This window comes from Panthera leo, chromosome C1 (genome assembly GCF_018350215.1).
Source record: "Panthera leo isolate Ple1 chromosome C1, P.leo_Ple1_pat1.1, whole genome shotgun sequence".
Classification (NCBI taxonomy): domain Eukaryota; kingdom Metazoa; phylum Chordata; class Mammalia; order Carnivora; family Felidae; genus Panthera; species Panthera leo.
The window spans coordinates 185,414,790-185,432,740 of NC_056686.1; the positions used below are offsets into that span (position 1 = coordinate 185,414,790).

General features: G+C 40.3%; 1 pseudogene; it reads left to right on the forward strand.

Moving 5' to 3' along the window:
* Positions 1–3,294: 3,294 nt before the first annotated feature.
* LOC122226066 overlaps positions 3,295–17,951 on the forward strand; it is an 81,701-nt pseudogene continuing 67,044 nt past the window's right edge.

Consider the following 17,951-nt stretch of genomic DNA (forward strand, 5'->3'; position numbering starts at 1 on the left):
CTAGGATAGAACATAAAACAAAGTGAAGGGACAGGAGCTGATATTTTAAGTGAGATGGATGTTTAGGTCTCTCTGAAAGGATGACATTTATTTGAGCAGTGACAAGTATGAAGTTAGGAGCAAACATCTGGGGGAAGAGTATCCCAGATGGAAGGAATAGGGGTGCAAAGATCCTCAGATATGGGGATTTCTGCATGCCAAGGGATAGCAAGGAGGGTGGTGGGGCTGGAGATGTGGCCAGGGGCCAGATTGCTAGGGCTTTGTAGGTGATGGTAAGTAAGAGTTTTGGTTAAATGAGGAAATAGGTTTTTGAGTCTAGCTTCTTCCCCATCCTCTCTCCCCTGCCCCTAAACAAACTAGTGGGATTTTTAACATAATGGCTAACAACAGTTTGTGTGCTATTAATTTTTAAAAATAGATAAGCTGGTTCTTATATATGGGCTCATTTTTATCTATCAAAACTCCTGTGATCATTTGGAAAGTACACTCTAAAGATGTCGATTCAATTTTTAAAAGATACCCTTTTAAAAGAAATTATGCCATTCTTTCCCTTTCTTTCTCCTCCCTTCCAAATTCTGTTAAGTGTATGTGTGTCAGTCCTGGCAGGCAAGCCTGATTGCCACGTAGATAGAAGAAAGTTTCTGGTTCAGAGGATGAGAGGCTGTTGAGAAAAGTGAGAGAAACCACTGAGGAAGAGGAGTCTTAAAGTCAAACATGACCTCTGGGATTAAAAACTTGCCTCTGAGGTCCTGTGCCTATCTTTCTTTATTTTTATTTTTTGAGAGAGAGAGAAAGAGAGGGTGGGGGAGAGGGGCAGAGGGGGAGAGAGAGAATCTTAAGCAGGCTCCACACTCAGCATGGAGTATGATGTGGGGCTTGATCCCACAATCCTGGGATCATGACTTGAGCTGAAATCAAGAGTCCGATACTGAACCAACTGAGCCACCCATGCATCCCACCGGCCCCCTTTTTTTAGTTGAATTTTTTGGGTTCTTTTGATGTTGAGTTGTATTAACTTCTTTATATATTTTGGATATCAACCCCTTATCAGATGTATCATTTGCAGATGTCTTCTCTCATTTACTCAGCTGCCTTTTTGTTTTGCTGATGGTTTCCTTTGCTGTGCAAAAGCTTTTTTTATTATGTTATAGTCTCAATAGTGTGTTTTTGCTTTTGTTTTCCTTACCTAAGGACATTCTAGAATAATGCTGCTGAGACAGATGTCCAAAAAATCACAGCCTATGTTTTCTTCTCGGAGTTTTATAGTTTCAGGTTTTGCATTTAGGTCTTTACTCCATTTTGAGTTTATTTTTGTGTATGTTATAAGAAAGTGGTCCAGTTTCATTCTTTTGCATGTAGCTGTCCAGTTTTCCCAACACCATTTGTTGAAGAGACTGTCTTTTCCCCATTGTATATTCCTGTCCACTTTCTCCTAGTTTCATTGACCATATAAGCATGAGTTTATTTCCGGGCTCTCTATCCTGTTCTGTTGATTTATGTGTCTGTTTAGTGCCAGTACCTTCCTGTTTTGATTGCTATACCTTTGTGGTATATCTTGAAATCTTGGATTATTATGCGTCCAGCTTTGTTCTTTTTTCTCAAGATTGCTTTGGTTATTTTGAAATAAGTCAGAGAAAGACAAATGCCATGTGGCATTTTTAAAAAAAAGCAAACAGGGGCGCCTGGGTGGCTCAGTCAGTTGAGCGTCCGACTTCGGCTCAGGTCACGATCTCGCGGTCCGTGAGTTCGAGCCCCGCGTCGGGCTCTGTGCTGAGTGCTCCGAGCCTGGAGCCTGTTTCACATTCTGTGTCTCCCTCTCTCTCTGACCCTCCCCCGTTCATGCTCTGTCTCTCTCTGTCTCAAAAATAAATAAACGTTAAAAAAAAAAAATTTAAAAAAAAAATTAAAAAAGCAAACAAATGGAATTGTAAATATAGAGGAGAAACTGGTGGTTGCCAGAGAGGAAGGGGTTGAAGGGATGGGCAAAATAGGTGAAGGGGATTAAGTACAGACTTCTAGTTAAAAAAATAAGTAAGTTACAGGGATGAATAAGCACAGCATAGGCAATATAGTCAATAACATTTTAATAATGTTACATAGTGACAGATGGTGACCACACTTACCTTGGTGAACATTGAGTAATGTATAGAATTGTATGGAAGCCAGTTAGGAGACTCTAGATAATGTGATTGGCCTCCAATCTGTGCTTTTTGCAAAACCCCCTCAGGTCATCAAAAGATGTCAGGCAGGGTCTAAGGCCATCCAGAGGGAAGACCAGTGCATATTGGTCAGACATCTAGTGGCAGAGAGATTTCTTAAATCTTACTCAGGGGCCCCCAGAACAGGTGACCCCCTTAACATAGAGTTTGAGGGAGGAAGAAACCATGAATAAATTATACCCCAGACACAATTCTCTAACACAGGTCAGGAACTGAAGCATGTTATTCTGTGAGGCAGTGAGACATAGGATCAAAAGTGTGGGCTTTTGGAGCAAGTCATGGTTGAGTCCTGTACTCTCTGCTCTGCTGCTTGGTAGCTCTGTGACCTCAGGTGAGTTGCTTTATATCCCTGAGCTTCAGCTTTCCCCTCTGCAAAATGGGGCTAATAACAGTAACTTCTCCCATGGAATTGAGGTGAAGATTAAATTCCACGGAGAGTGGTTAACAAGGTGATTGGCACACAGTAAATGCCCAATATGTAAAAACGATTGTTAATATCCACACCAGAAAATAACCTGCTTCACGTGCAGAGCCAGACCTGCCTGGAAATGCCAAGGGGGCTGAAAAGTAGTCATTGAGCATTACTTGCTCAACATAATGTTGAATCTTGATATTCATATGGGAATCTGGAAAGAGCTGTCCATTAGCTAGTCTTTCTTTGGGTTCTTGGTCTGCAGAGCTGAGAGAGAAACTTTCTGGGGTGGCTGTAATGATTCAGAGAAAAGTGAAGGGGTGAAGGTGACTTAGGGAGAACCAACAATTGCAATGAATTTTAAAACCACCAGAAGCTCAGGCAAAAGTGTCTGCACTACCTGTCCCTTTGGCCTCCTTCTCTGTTGTAAGGAGGTTGCTGGGGGTTATTGTTCTTCTCAACTGTGTCCAACGGCATACATCTCTTTCTTCCCTCTCCTTGTACCTCTCTTTCCCTTTCTTAGTTTCCATTCCTTCACTACTTTCTTGCCCCTCCTCATCTTTCTCTTTCTTCTTTCTGCCTCTGTCTTGGATGTGGCCAAGACCCCTCAGGCACTAGTCACTGGCCCTGCACAGAGGAACGTAATTTCTCAGTCTTTGCAATATGAACTTTAAATCTCACAAAGGGCTGCTGGAGCTACAGAAGGGCAGACTCTGCCCTTGTAATGCTCAAGGCGGTACTAAGCTGGGAACACAGAATAACCCTGATCCAAGAACTGGTATTATCTCCCCAAACCAGAGTCGGTGAGAGTAACTCTGTTGCTTGTTCCCTCTCCACCCCCTAGCCACCGGCTTGGTCCTGACCTCACTGTTTCACTCCAAGGCCTTCCATGCCATATCTCTGCTCCTATTTCCCTCCTCCAAATAGATCATCCACCAAATCAAGAAAAATAAACACATTTCAAGCCAATGGCACTTTGAGCCAGACTCCAATCTCTTGAGACATCTCTTAGAACATGTACCCAAACAAGCAAGGCCTGATTCTTCCATTGATTCCTTCCAAAAATCTACAAATATCCCTCAAGCCTAGTCTACTAAGCCACCCAGATCCTGTTTCTCCATTAAAATTGGGCTTCTGTAAAATTTATCATCATATCTATTATTTAGGATTAGTTGAAAATGGCACAAACTCAAAACTAACAGTGGTTCAAACAAGATACATGTCATTTTTACTTTACATAAAGGGATGTCTTGGGGCTGGTCCAGAAGCTTCATTATGTCATCTGAGACCCAAGCGTCTTCTCTCTTTTTCCTCTGTGGCCATTAATATGTTGCCTATGGTCTAAGGTAGCTACTGGAGTTCTAGCCATTTCATCCCTTTTCTACGCAGCAGGAAGGAAGAAAGGAAAATGCATGCTGGAATACACAACAGTTTCTACCACCATTTTTGGCACTTCTCTGTTTTTCTTTCTTTTCTTCTGTTCAGATGCCTCAAGACTGTGAGAAATCCTTCCTCTTTCCTGAGCGTTCTCATAGCAAATTGTATACATCGTGATCATTTATTAAAGTTAATTAACATTTATTACATCCCTATGATATATCCCCAACACCTAGCCCAGTGTTTGACACAAAGAAGATTAACAGAAAGTGGTGTCTCTTAGGGTCAAGAGAGGCTTATGTGTTCACAAATGATTATGATGCAGGGTACATTTCTGTCACTCAGTTCCAATGTGTGGGTAGTTGTCCCCCACACCACCAAGTAATTCCTTGACTCAGGGAATATAATATAAACTCCCTGAGTTTATAATTTGACTCAGTTCTTACACTGTCCACCCAGAGATAACATCAGGTTCCATTAAGGGCTTAGCCCCACAAGAATGCACATCCCTGTACCTCCAATGCTAATTACAAGTCCAGATTGTTACCTATACATCTGACTGACTGGGTGTAAATCAGATTTCCACAGCCCCCTCCTTGGGTTTGATCAATTTGCTAGAGTGGCTTATAGAACTCAGGTAACCAGTTTACTAGATTACTGGTTTATTACAAAGGTATTAAAGGATATGAATCAACAGCCAGATGAAGACATAGGATGAGGTCCAAAACAAAGGAGTTTCTGACCCCATGGTGGTGTAGCCTGGCACAGGTGGCATATGGATGTGTTCTGGTTCACCAACCTGGAGGCTTCCTGGAAGCTCTCTAAGCCCAGTCCTTTTGGGCTTTTAGGGAGGCTTCATTATACTGGCATGACTAATTAAATCATTGGCCATTGGAAATTGATTTAACTTGCAGCCCCTCTCCCCTTTCTGGGAGTTAGGGTACAGGACTGAAAGTTCCAACCCTTTTGATCACATGGTTGGTGTATCTGGCAACCAGCCCCCATTAAGTTCATCCCCAAGGTTACAGTATTAACAAGGACACCCTGATCTTGCTCAAGACCTAGGAAATTCCTGGGATTTTAGAGGAGTTATGTGCCAGGAACAGTGGGTGAAGACAATATGTATTCCTAATTATAAGTCACAATGTCACATGGGGTACAAAGTTCTATTACAAATATGTGGACATTGGCCGTGATAGCACAGAGGAAGCTGGTTACTTGGAGAAGAGAATGGAAAGGTATATGAGATGGCAGCACCCCATTTGAGCAGGGCTTTGAATGACATGCAAAATTCTGCCAAGTAAAGAAGACAGGACTTTTCAGGAGTCCTATATGCAAATGTAGTGTAAGGTGAAAGTCCTGATGGTGTAGCCAATTCTTGCATGTGACCAGAGTTCAAGATACATGGGTTGAATGGCAGGAGAAGATGGGCAGTTTATCAAAAAGTCTTGTAGGCTATGCCAAGGAGTTTGGATTTCTTCTTGTATTCCAGGAACTCTGATTATAAATTTCCCTAAGACCCATTCAGTGTGCTTATTTATGAAGCACATTTTCTTGTACTTTCTCCCGGAAATTCTGATTCCATAAGGATTTCATTTTAATAGGCACCCTGAGTGATTCAGAAATCCTCAGCATGGTAGTTTGGTGGCCACAAGCCAGTGTTGAATTAAAGCAGATACAGATGATGATCAGACTTGAATTAAAGCAGATAATAGATGATTATCAGACTTGGATTTTAGTGATAGAAAGGGTGGCATTGTGGATGTCAAGAATGGAAGCAGGAGACATGTTAGGCAGCTCTGATAATTGTTCAGGTAAGACTTAGTAAGTGTTGATTCTGAGGAGTGACAGTAGAAGTGAAGGGAGTTTAGAGAATCAGTTTGGAAGTGTGAGTGACAGGACCTGGTGACATTGATTGTGGTAGATTGAAAAATAAAAAGTTGAAAATAGCTCAGGTTTTTAAGCTTGAATGACTTAGCAGGTGTTGGGGCTATTAAACAAGTTAGTGAAAAGAAGGGAAAGAATAAGTTTGGGAAATAAAAAGTTTCATTTGAGGGCTTATTAAGTTGGGGATACCTGGAGGGGGTGCTTCATTTTTCTTTGTATTACAGTATGGGTATGTGTACCCAAGCCAACACACAGACAATCACACCTCTTGTTATATTGCACATTCCTCTGGGGCACAGATATGACCTTGGTATTTGGCATATGCTTCACTTTCCCTGGCATATAGCCACTTAGAATTGAAGGTGAGGAGGCATTCATTAGAATAAGCATATGTCCCCTCCTCACCTACTTTCCCAAATGGTAGCATGGTGAAAGATGATCTCTACTTCCGAGATGTGAGGGAAATCATGATGCTCTTTGTTCTGTGAATCTAAAAGAAATCCAAAGTTTTAATCAAAAAAGAGAAAACATGAACACTTTGGGAAACAATCAGTTATGACATTTCAATCATGCCATCCCTTGGGTGCTGCTGTTCTCTTGCTGAGCTGCTAGGCTACCCACACAAACTTGCTTCTTAAGTGTGTCCTTGTTTGCACATCTTTGTATTAGTTGGCATACATATTTTCTCTTGTTTCTTTGATTTGGGGTCATGGTTGATCATGTTCTCTTTCTGAAAACAGAAAGAAATCTTATTTCCCTAGAAATCAAAGTGCAGCGGTCTCTTGGTCAGTTACCCTCCATGTTGAAGGAGGTCTGTGAAACACATTCTCATGGCTGTCATGAAAAATCTTTGAACACGATAAACAAGCTTTTTTTTTTTTATAATTATATAAGATCTCAGAGGCTATTCTATTCCAGAAGCCACCCCCTGCCTCTTTTTTCCCTATTCTGTTCTACTAATATCTTTTCCCTGACCTGCCTCAGACTTTCCAGGAGAAGCTGGACAGGAGTCACTAGAGTTCCTGTTGGCAGAAACAACTACTGCCTTAGAAAACAGTGATAAGTCAGGACCAAGGACAGTGGCGAAGTGGTGGTGGGTTCCAGATTTAGGCTCCATGCTTATAAGAGATGATTTGTATATCACAGGTGTTCCATAAGCATTAAATCAAATTGAAAATATGAGTAGAAGGATTAATGTGCATTTCCATTAAATTAGCATGAGCTAGCCAATGTGAATATCATACTAGCTCTCTCAGCTTTATGTACAAAACTCTTACTTTCCTTCTGGTACAAGTGATAGAAAAAAAAACACTGATCCTGAAACAATGCTGTTACCATATCTGAGGAGGAATCACATCCTTTTCTTTGCTTTGAGTGTGTGCATGTGTGTGTATAGTGCTGATATCCTCATCAGGTGATATTTCAAATATCTTCTTAGAACCACACAGAGTCATATTTCCTACTAGTATGGTTTTATGTTCTTTAAGAAAGTCCTACATTTTAGTTTTGTAGGCAATGCACAATTGTGGCTGTCAGAAGAACCAAATTCTTTCTAATCTCTGTTTTGGCACTAAACACATTATATAAAATGAAGGAACTAGCAATGGGAATGAAAGCAAATCTTAAAAGGTCTTAACTTAGCATCCTTTAGAATTAAGAGTCACAATATTGACATTCTGTCTTCAAGAACTAATCATCATGCCCATTAGGAAAAAAGAGCACATAAATCTCCTAAAATGAAAGTAAAAGAGCCATGGAGAAATTAAACCCCAAAAATGTTACCTTAGAAAAACTTACTAAATAAAAGTCATGTAAGGAATGGATTCTTAGCCTGCTATCCATGAAGTCCAGTGGGCTTCCAGATGTCTGTAGACCCCAGTAAACTATATGCAGAATTATGTGACAATGGATATTTGTACATTTTCATTCCCCTTAGAGTGAAATTTCCCAAAGAGTACAAAACTCAAAAGGCATCAGTAACTATCTTCTAGAAATCATTCTAGATCTTTGGACGTAAAAACAGTGAACACTGATTTCCTGGTTATCCGTGGTACTAATGTGTAATATTTAAGATTTTGTTCACTTGTGGGTGACAGAAAATCTCAAATAGCAGTAAATAAGATAGAAGATAGAAGTTTATTACTTTCTCATTGTGTTAGTTTCAGTTCTCTTGGAAGGAGACACCAGAAATGGGATTAAATGTACAAGGATTTTATTAGGAGAAATACCTGAATGAAAAATAATGAGGGAGCTAGAGAAGCTCAGGGAGACAGACTGTAATGCAAGTGCCGCCTGTGAAGAGGAGAGGGCAAGGAGGCTGACTGGGAGGGTCTAAGGCTGCTGTGCAGTCTCAAGCACATTCATCAAAGCCATTGGGGGTGGTTGACAGGGACTCCCATGTCTCTCCAAAACCACTAGTGGGGAGCAACCCATGAGAGTCATGGCCTCAATGGAAACCTAGGTGATAGAAATCAAAGTGCAGCGGTCTCTTGGTCAGTTACCCTCCATGTTGAAGGAGGTCTGTGAAACACATTCTCATGGCTGTCATGCTTGTATAACAGAATCCCAAAGGTAAGTGGATCAGAGCTAGTAAAGCAGTGTCTCAACCCTATTAGGCAGCCAAGCTCCTTGTGTGTTGCTGCCTCACCCTCCCCAGCATGCAGCTTTCTCCTCATGGGCAGAGATGACTAATAGAAGTGTAGCCATTATATCTGAATTCCAGAAAATGAAGTAAGGGATGAAGAAGGGGGCACCCCCCTACTTTTGAGGACATTTCTATCCTGAAAGCCATACATAGCACTATGCTTATATCCCATTGGCCAACATTGTCATTAACCCCACCCAGCTACAGAAAAGACTGGGAAAATGTATTTTTCATTTCAGGCAACCATGTGTGGGGCTAAAAATTGGGGTTTCTTTTACCAAAAAAAAAAGAATGAGAGAACAGATATGAGGGAACAAATAGCAGTTTCTGCCACTGAGAAGCAGAGAAATACAGTCAACATGGATAATAACACACAAATATTCCAAGAAGTATTTACAATTGGGCATTTTACTTTGTATGTCATCAAAGATGCAGATAAGGGTGAAAGCAAATGTGCAATGTACTCATACTTTCAAATTTTCAGGCCTTTATATGTACAGACTCTTTTTTAGTTTGGCCTTGTTTTTGGCAATCTGATGTCCAGTTGTTTTGAAAGACTAGATATCTGTATGATTATATAAGATTTGATAGAGTGGCCCACAGCACTCGAGTAACCAGTTTACTCACTAGATTACTGGTTTATTACAAATAATAAAGGTATTAAAGGATATGCATCAATAGCCAGATGAAGACATAGGATGAGGTCCAGAACAAAAGAGTTCCAGACCCCATGGAGGTGGGGCCTGGCATGGGTGGCAATCAAGAATCTGTAAGATTCTAAATAATAGCAGCTAAGACCTCATTTGAACTTAACTCTATATTCAAGAGTCTTTGAATGGTGATGTCCTCTAAGGTCAGAGCTATACTGGAAAGAGCATTTTGGGAAACATATTATCTTTAATTATGCTTTTTCCAGGTCTACTCACAGGAACTAAGTATGGCTGTAGAGTGGGAGGCTGTGGCACCTGCACAGTGATGATATCATGCTATAACCCCTTTATCAAGAAGATAAGGTACCTTGCAGCAAAGTCCAGATATGGTTGTATTTTTAGAGTCTTAAACTTTGTTTTATTCCTTCACTTGATAATATGTATTGAGCACCTGCTGTGTGACAAGAACTGTGCTAGGCACTGGGGGTACAATGATGGACAAGATAGACATGTTCCCATGAATCTGAATCGGTTAGAAAAAAATGTACCATCAATGAGGATAACATATGGTCAAAGAATCCCCTGTTGAAAGTTGAAAGGCTGTCTGATTCCCTGTGCTGTCTGGGGAGGAAAGAAGGGTGAACTGGCAGTGAAGGATAATGCCATCATCACACTTTTATATTACTATTACAGCCTACTAACTGATATCCTTGCTCCCACCCTTGACCCTCCCCCACCCCCACCACTTGGTAAATCCCATACATCAGTCAGAGAGATCACTTTCAAGTATAAATCAGATCACCATACTTTTTCCTACATTGGTTTTCCATTACATTTAACATCTCTTTATGTTTGATATTTATCCTTCTTCATGTTTGCCAAGTTTCTTGGATCTGTGGCTTGATGTCTTCTATCAGCTTTGGAAATTTCTCAAGCCATCATCTCTTCAAATATTTATTCTTTCTCCTCTCTCCCCCCCTCCTCTCTCTCATCTCCTCTCTCTCCCCTTTCTCTCTCTCTCCTCTCTCCCCCCTCTTCTCTCTTCTTTCTCCCCTCTCTCCCACCTCCTCTCTCTCTTCTCTTCCCCCTCCTTTCTCTTGGACTCTGATTATGCCTATCTTAGATCATTTTGCATCATTATACAGATCTCAGATGAAAGCTAAGTATCTGAGCACTGCTAAGATTTCAGAGATCTGCCTGGATTTCACAGCCAAGTCACCTGCTTCCTGAACTCTGGATTATCCCTCCCTTTACAGCCTAGCAGCCCACTTTTGAGTTCACCAGGGTGTTCTCTTTGCTCTCCCATCTCACATCTATGCTTTGGGAGATCTCTTGCAGCCATGCCTCCCTGCCTTTAGCCTCCGGAGGGTGGCAGTTGCCCTGTACTCTGTGAAGCCTGAGTGACTTCAGTTTTCTCTCAATTCTCCTCCTTCCCCCCCCCCCCCCCACCTCCTGCTCCATCTTTCTCCTCTAAGAGTCCATGTGCATGAAGAGTTTTTTTCAGCTCTCTTTCCCTACCCCTAGTTTTAGGGTATTACCCTATTTTTAGGGTATTACTCTCAGCACTCAGTGAAGTTTGATGGGGAAGAGTTTGAGGAAAGTGCAGTCCAGCTTTGTATTTTAATTTGTGACATCAGCCCATATTAAATGTTTGGTGAAAGTTGGTCTTGTTTCTCCTTACTCCATCTCCGTTCATTTCAGTTAGAGATGAGAACAGCTGTTACCACGTCTCTCTTATAAAGGACTTCTACTTAATGGAGTTTAGTTCACTTAAGTTTCTTTACATACTCAGCATCTGATGAATTTTAAAAAACTATAATTATATAGCTTATATGGCCTGCTTTGGATTTTAGAATGAGAGTGAAGGTCTCTTAGAACTTTCTAGATGAAGCCTTAAAGTTACCTACCTTGCTCCTCCCTGTCTCCCAGCCTGGAATCCTACCATTCCTCCTGTGTTCATTGTGCTCCAACTTCCCTGACCTTTCTGTCCCTCTTTCTGTCCCTGAACATCCCAAGCTCATTTCTGCCACCTGTGCATGTGTTGTCCTCTGCGTGGGATGTTTATTCCCTTAACCTTTCATGTCTGACTCCTTCAAATCATTCAGGTTCCAGCAAAAATGTTATATTATCAGTCCTCTCTGATCACTTTAAAATAGCAATGCCCAAATCGCCTCTGCAACTCCTTATTCCCTTAGCCTGTATTATTTTTTTCATAGCACTTCTCACTATCTCAGTTTATGTATGCATGTATGTGTGTGTGTGTGTGTGTGTGTGTGTGTGTGTGTGTATAGTCTATGTATATTTGTATTGTCTGTCTTCCCTCAACTAAAATATATATTGTAAAAGGGGAGGAATTTTATCTGTCTTGTTCAGCAATGAATCATAGTGCCTGGAACTCTGTCTGGCACATAATAAACACTCAATAAATATATACATGTAGTTATAAATGAATAATATTCTCATAATCTTCCTTTTGTGTTTATGGGTGCAATACTGCTTAAAAACCTATACATTTTGCTTCTAAAAAATGGGCATGAGCTGAAGACAGAATGTATTTGCAAAGCCTGAAGAATTGTGTAAAACTCACCATAGTGGAGGTGCTGGGTGAATGCTCAGTTCCCTTTCCCACTGGATACAATATAATTTTTACTTTTGCATTCTGAAGATAATATGCAGCCGAGGCCTGTCAGATCCCCATATGCTCTCTGTAAGGTGCTGCTATCACCACAATAGAAAGCACAGGAAGCACCAAGACCAGGATTCATCCTGTTCAGATGAGGGTATGCTTCTTCCTCATAGGGTTTCTGTGTTTCAAAAACCATGGCTAGCCCCATAGGTTAAAGTAAGAGAACAGTATGAGCCCCACTGCTTGGTCACTGCCCATACATGAAACTGAGCTGGAAACCAGGAGTGAAGCCTGGGTTGTGTGGCTATTTTGTAACTGATTTCTCAGAAATCAGCTGAAAGAGCAGAAGACTTTTTCTTTTGGAAGAAAACTCTGACGTTGCCGAGTTTGTTTTTTTGTTCTAATTAGATGGGACCTATCCTTCTTACATCTTCCAAACTCAAAGAAACAAGAGCCATGTGCATTGAGGGTTATAATTTTGTAGTTTTTTTACAAAGTGGAAAATAATCTGATTTTAAAGCTGAATGAAAATCTCAGCTCCCAAAAAGATTTGTTAAATGTAGGATTTATTCAGAAGACATATAATAGGAGTTTTAGTAAATTTGGAGACGTTTCTCATAAGGCAGCACCTTGTTAGGACTTTACCTCAAATGAAAGGGCACCTCAGACTCCTGACTTTAAATTATTTATATGTTGCCCATAAAAATGCTGTTGTTACTTGTTTTTCTCTAGGTTAAAGAGGTTCACTTATGAGGAGAGGATACAAGAGGGAAAAGATAGGGGTGACATAGAGAGTAACCAAACATCACATTCTCTGGGCTTGAAGGAATTTCAGGTCCTGTTTATGTCCTATGAAACCTCATTACTTGGAGGGAGCGAATTCTGCCTGGATGCTCTTTTGAGACCTGGCTGTTCACAGCCATGAGATATTCTTTCTTTTAGTAGACACTGCTGAGATCCTGGTGTTGCAGTGTAGCCAGAAGACAGCTTCCAAAATGGGGTTTCACCTTTGAAGTTAGACTCCAAAGAGAAAATGCTAAGAAGGAAAAAGTTTGGTAGAGAAATAGGCAGTGTTTCCTTCTTGATTGTCTTCTGGCTTAATGGTTGCACTTTGTAAACAAATTTCTATGTGCTAAAGTGATAGGGCAGTGGTGGGCAGTCAGAAGGCACTCAGGAGGTTTTGTATTGTTTTGTTTTCTCAACTTGAGTGCAATTTGCTTCACTTCTCTGAAGGACTTAAAGGGGGTAACCTTTATTTTAGTGATTCCCATTCCAGACTACACACTGAAACCACTGGGAATCTAAAAAATATATATCTATACTCTTGGTCTGAGGTGCTTCTTGGGCCTTGGAAATTTTAAACTTCCTCTGGTGATTCCATAGGCTGAGAACCTGTAATGAAAGGTGAGGACCAGTAATCACAGCCACCCAGTCTGAGAAAAGGAGACACCTAGGATGAGAAGGATTTTCCAGGGCCTCTCCTCCAATTTTAATGTGCAAGCAAGTTGCCTGGGGATCTTGTTAGAGTGCAGGTTCTTATTCAGTGCATCTGGGGTGGGGCCCAAGATTCTGCACTTCTAACCTTTCTGTGCTTCCAGGAGAGGATTGCCAAGTGTCAGGGCACCCAGTGTGGATTCAGCACTCCTGGGATGGTAATGTCCATCTATCTACACATTGCTGAGGAACCATCCAGGGCCCTCTCTGGATCAGTTAACTGATGCCCTTGGTGGTAGGTTATATAATATATAATATTTATATATATACTTAAATATTTATTTATATTTAAATATATATTTATTTATATTTATGTATATAATATTAATTTATATATTTATATTTCTATAATGTATATAATATATATTTATATATATATTTAAATTTATATTTATATATAATTTATATATATAACTTACATAGATGTAATATGTGTGTGTGTATATATTTATTTATTTTGACATTTTAAAAAATGTTTATTTTTGAGAGAGAGAGAGTGAGCACAAGCAGGGGAGGGGCTCGAGTGCACAAACTGTCAGATCAGGACCTGAGTCAAAGCCAGAAGCCCAACCGACTGAGCCACCCAGGCACCCGTGTGTTTTTATTTTTAAATAATGGTGATGGTGAGAGCTGATATTAGACACTATGTGCCACATGCTATATTAATACTATATAAAGATTATCTCATTTAATTTTTATGATACTTTTGTAAGATAGGCATTATTACCATCCCATGTCGTAGATGGAGAAACTGAGGTTTAGAGAGTTTAATTTATTTAAAGTTATACCACCAATAAGTGGAAGAGTTACTTTGTTCAAGTCAAGATTCAAACAAGATCCACACGTTGCACTTTGCTCATATAGTTCTTGTCTTTCTTAATTTAAAAGTCTCCTCCCTTTTTTATTGTTTGCTTATTTTTACAAACAAAGCCAGTTTATTCATTTGCTCTTGGAAAGGGTCCAGTTTTCTCTACATGCCACTGTCTACCACCACTCTCTCCTTGGAGTGGGTGCTCTCAAGATCATATTAGATATCAGAGGGCTGTTGATGAATACTACATGAGATCAAAGAGATTGAGATATTCTGGTGATACTTATTTCAAATAACTTTATCCAGTCTAGAGTGATTTGATCAAGTTTAACAGCTCAGTTGTGTGTGGGGGTGGAGGAGGTCTTCATTAATAATATTCTAAACAATTTTTAAAATTAAAAATTTTTTTTTAATGTTTATTTACTTTTGAGGGAGAGAGACAGAGCACAAGCAGGGGAAGGGCAGAGAGAGAGGGGGACACAGAATCTGAAGCAGGCTCCAGGCTCTGAGCTGTGAGCAGAGTCTGACACAGGGCTCGAACTCACGAACTATGAGATCATGACCTGAGCCAAAGTCAGATGCTTAACCAAGTGAGCCACCAGGTGCCCCCCCCCCCTTTTTTAATTAAAAAAAATTTTTTTAACTAAACAATTTTTTAAAACAATAGCCTCCCAGATTCTATTTCTGGTGAAACTCTTCATGGCTCTGTCTTTTCCTCCTGACTCCTGAGGACCCTGTTTCCCTGCCAGAGAACACGAGGTTAAAGCTCATATTTCTAGTTCGTTTGCACACACGGAAGACCAGAGCAAATGGAAGTAACAAGGAGAGATACAGCACATAAACTGTCTCCTTCTTGATTTCCTTTAGATTCTATTATGCATTAGATCTCATGGATGTTTATAATGTGAACAAGTGATGAGGGAGTTTTCAAATTTTAGTGTGCTTATGACTTCCATGGGGAATGTGAAGAGTAAAAATGAAATCCTGGGATTAAACCCCAGAGAACTTGCTCCAATGGCTTTGTTTTTTCAGTGACATCATAGATTGGGGGGGTGGGGGAGAATGTGGCCTATGGACCATTTGAGAGAAACACTGGCCTAATGATTTATTGTAAATAAATTGTGTGCTCAGTTGCTTCAAAAGTTTAATAATTGCCTTTGCTGCTATGTAATGACTTTGATCGGTCAACTGAAGCTTAGTTTTTTAATGTGCCTGTAGACCAAGTTTCTAGCTTGAAATCATTGTGTTCTTTGAGCACCTAGCACAAGCAGAAGATACAAAACTGTTTACAGAGAGAAAACACAAATAGCTGAACTGTTGAACTCTACCTCAGGACTCTCAACCCAATACCCCAAGTTGCTGACAAAAAATATCTGACTTTGTAGATTATGTAGACTGAAATGTCAAATAGGGCTTTCTTCTTGGATGGGGCCCTTACTTCCATCATGATTTGGCAGACTGTGTCTCTTTCTAGGTTACTTGAGTAACACAGTTGAGTTTTTCTCCTTCAGGTAACCTATGCCATACCTCTGGATACAGGCCCATAACTGATGCATGCAAGACTTTCTATAAAGTAGAAAGGAACACATTATTGAATGTGTTTTGTTCTAATTAAACAAAATATTTATCAGATATGTTAGGGGAATAGCCATTGTTACTCATACAAGGTCCCTTCTTATCCCAAGGTCTGTAATTGCTGTTTGTTATTTGATTTTGGGTAGCTGCTTACTCTCATTTACTGAACTTGCCCTGGTAGTCACATAATGAGTACCTGAGCACTTTGATATTAGCTGTAGGTCATTGTTTCAAGGGGTCTTTCCTGATCTGTTTGTCTGTATCAGGTGCCCTGCCCCTGGTTGCTCCTGCAGCCCTCTGTGCACACCCACATCACAGCATTGGTCACACTGTAGTGTAATTCCCATTTGCTCTCCTATCTGTCCACCAGGCAGCACGCTGCTTGACAGTGGAGACTGTGTATCTCCAGGACTGGTCACCATGCACCGATTGAGTGGCCACTCTATCAGTATTTGCTACATGAATAAATGAACAAACAACCTTGATATAAGGGACATATGACTGCCCTTTGGATGTTAAACTATGAAATCAGTATGTCATAAATAAGAACGGATAAATAATCATAATAATTGTTAATATATAATTAATTATTAAATATTATTAATAGTCAACTATTATTAATATTTACTGCTGAGTGCCAGACCTTGTTATAAGATTTTTACATATTTTAAATTCTTTTTAATGTTTATTTTTCACACACACACACACACACACAGAGTGTGAGTGGAGAAGGGGCAGAGAGAGAGGGAGACACAGAATCCAAAGCAGACTCCAGGCTCTGAGCCGTTAGCACAGAGCCTGATGTGGGGCTCAAACCCATGAACCGTGAGATCATGACCTGAGCCGAAGTCGGACAGGTCAGCTAATTTTCTCATTAACTTAGATTTTTTTTTCTTTCTATAATTTATTTTTTTATAATTTACATCCAAGTTAGCACGTGGTACAACGATTTCAGGAGTAGTTTCCTTAAGCCGCTTACCCATTTAGCCCATCCCCCCTCTCACAACCACTCCAGTAACCCTCTGCTAGTTCTCCATATTTAAGAGTCTGTAATGTTTTGTTCTCCTCCCTGTTTTTATATTATTTTTGCTTCCCTTCCCTTATGTTCATCTGTTTTGTATCTTAAAGTAGCTTAGATTTTTTTATTAGAAGTTAGTATGGATATGTTTACACACACATGGTTCTTTCCAATAACATTTAGCAGTATTGATTATGTATTATGTTTCAACTAGTAGTCACACTTTTATTTAGTAGTTAGTAGAGGGGACTTTGCTTCCCGCCTGGGATTACATTTCATCTCCAGCTTCAGTAACTCACCCCAGAAGACCAACCCCTTCTGAGGCTGGACCAGCTGCTTTTCCACCTAGGTGAGGACCAAGTACCCGACTAGAATCAAGATTTAGTGCATAGAGGAGTGACATCAGTAAGATGGTGAAATGGGAGTTTTCTCCTGTCTTCTCCCCCAGAGAACACCAATTTTAACAATTATCCATGGGTAAGAGTGACTTATGGGAATCCAAGAGTCCAGTGGAGAAATCCCACCACACCATTAGAACAAAAACAACAACAAATCCAGGACTGTATGCATTGAAGAGAGTGAGAGGAACAGTTTCACTTTATCACCATCATCCTTCCCCCAAGATGGCACAGCTTAGTGCCAAGACAGACCTTCTTGACTCATGATTTATCCCATGGGGGAAGGTGAGAGTATATGAGTGGGTACTTGGCTTCCCCAGCTGTGTAGACGCTGCCATAGAGGCCTACTTCGTTCTCACCCCATACAGAATACTGAAGAATGTTGCACAATCTGGGGGCAGGGAAGGGCTGGGAGAAGCAGCCAGGGCTCTGAGGGGGCATCAGTAGGACATGGATCCTACCAACCATGAGCTACAAGAAAACACGGGATTCAACAAGATCAGGAAAACAATACTTGAACTAAATGAGAGATTTACAGAGAGATAGAGATAATAATAATTTAAAAAAGAGGCAAACAGAAATTCTGGAGCTGAAGAATATAATGAATGGAATCAGGAACAAGACAGGGATGCCCACTGTCATCACTGCTATTCAACATAGTACTAGAAGTCCTAGCCAAACAGTTAGGCAAGAAAAAGAAACAAAAGGCATCCAAACTGGAAAGAAAGAAGTAAAATTGTCCATGCATATGACATGGTCTTATGTGTAGAAAACCCTGAAGACTCTACCAAAACATTTTTAGAACTAATCAATGAATTCAGTAAAGTTGCAGGATATAAA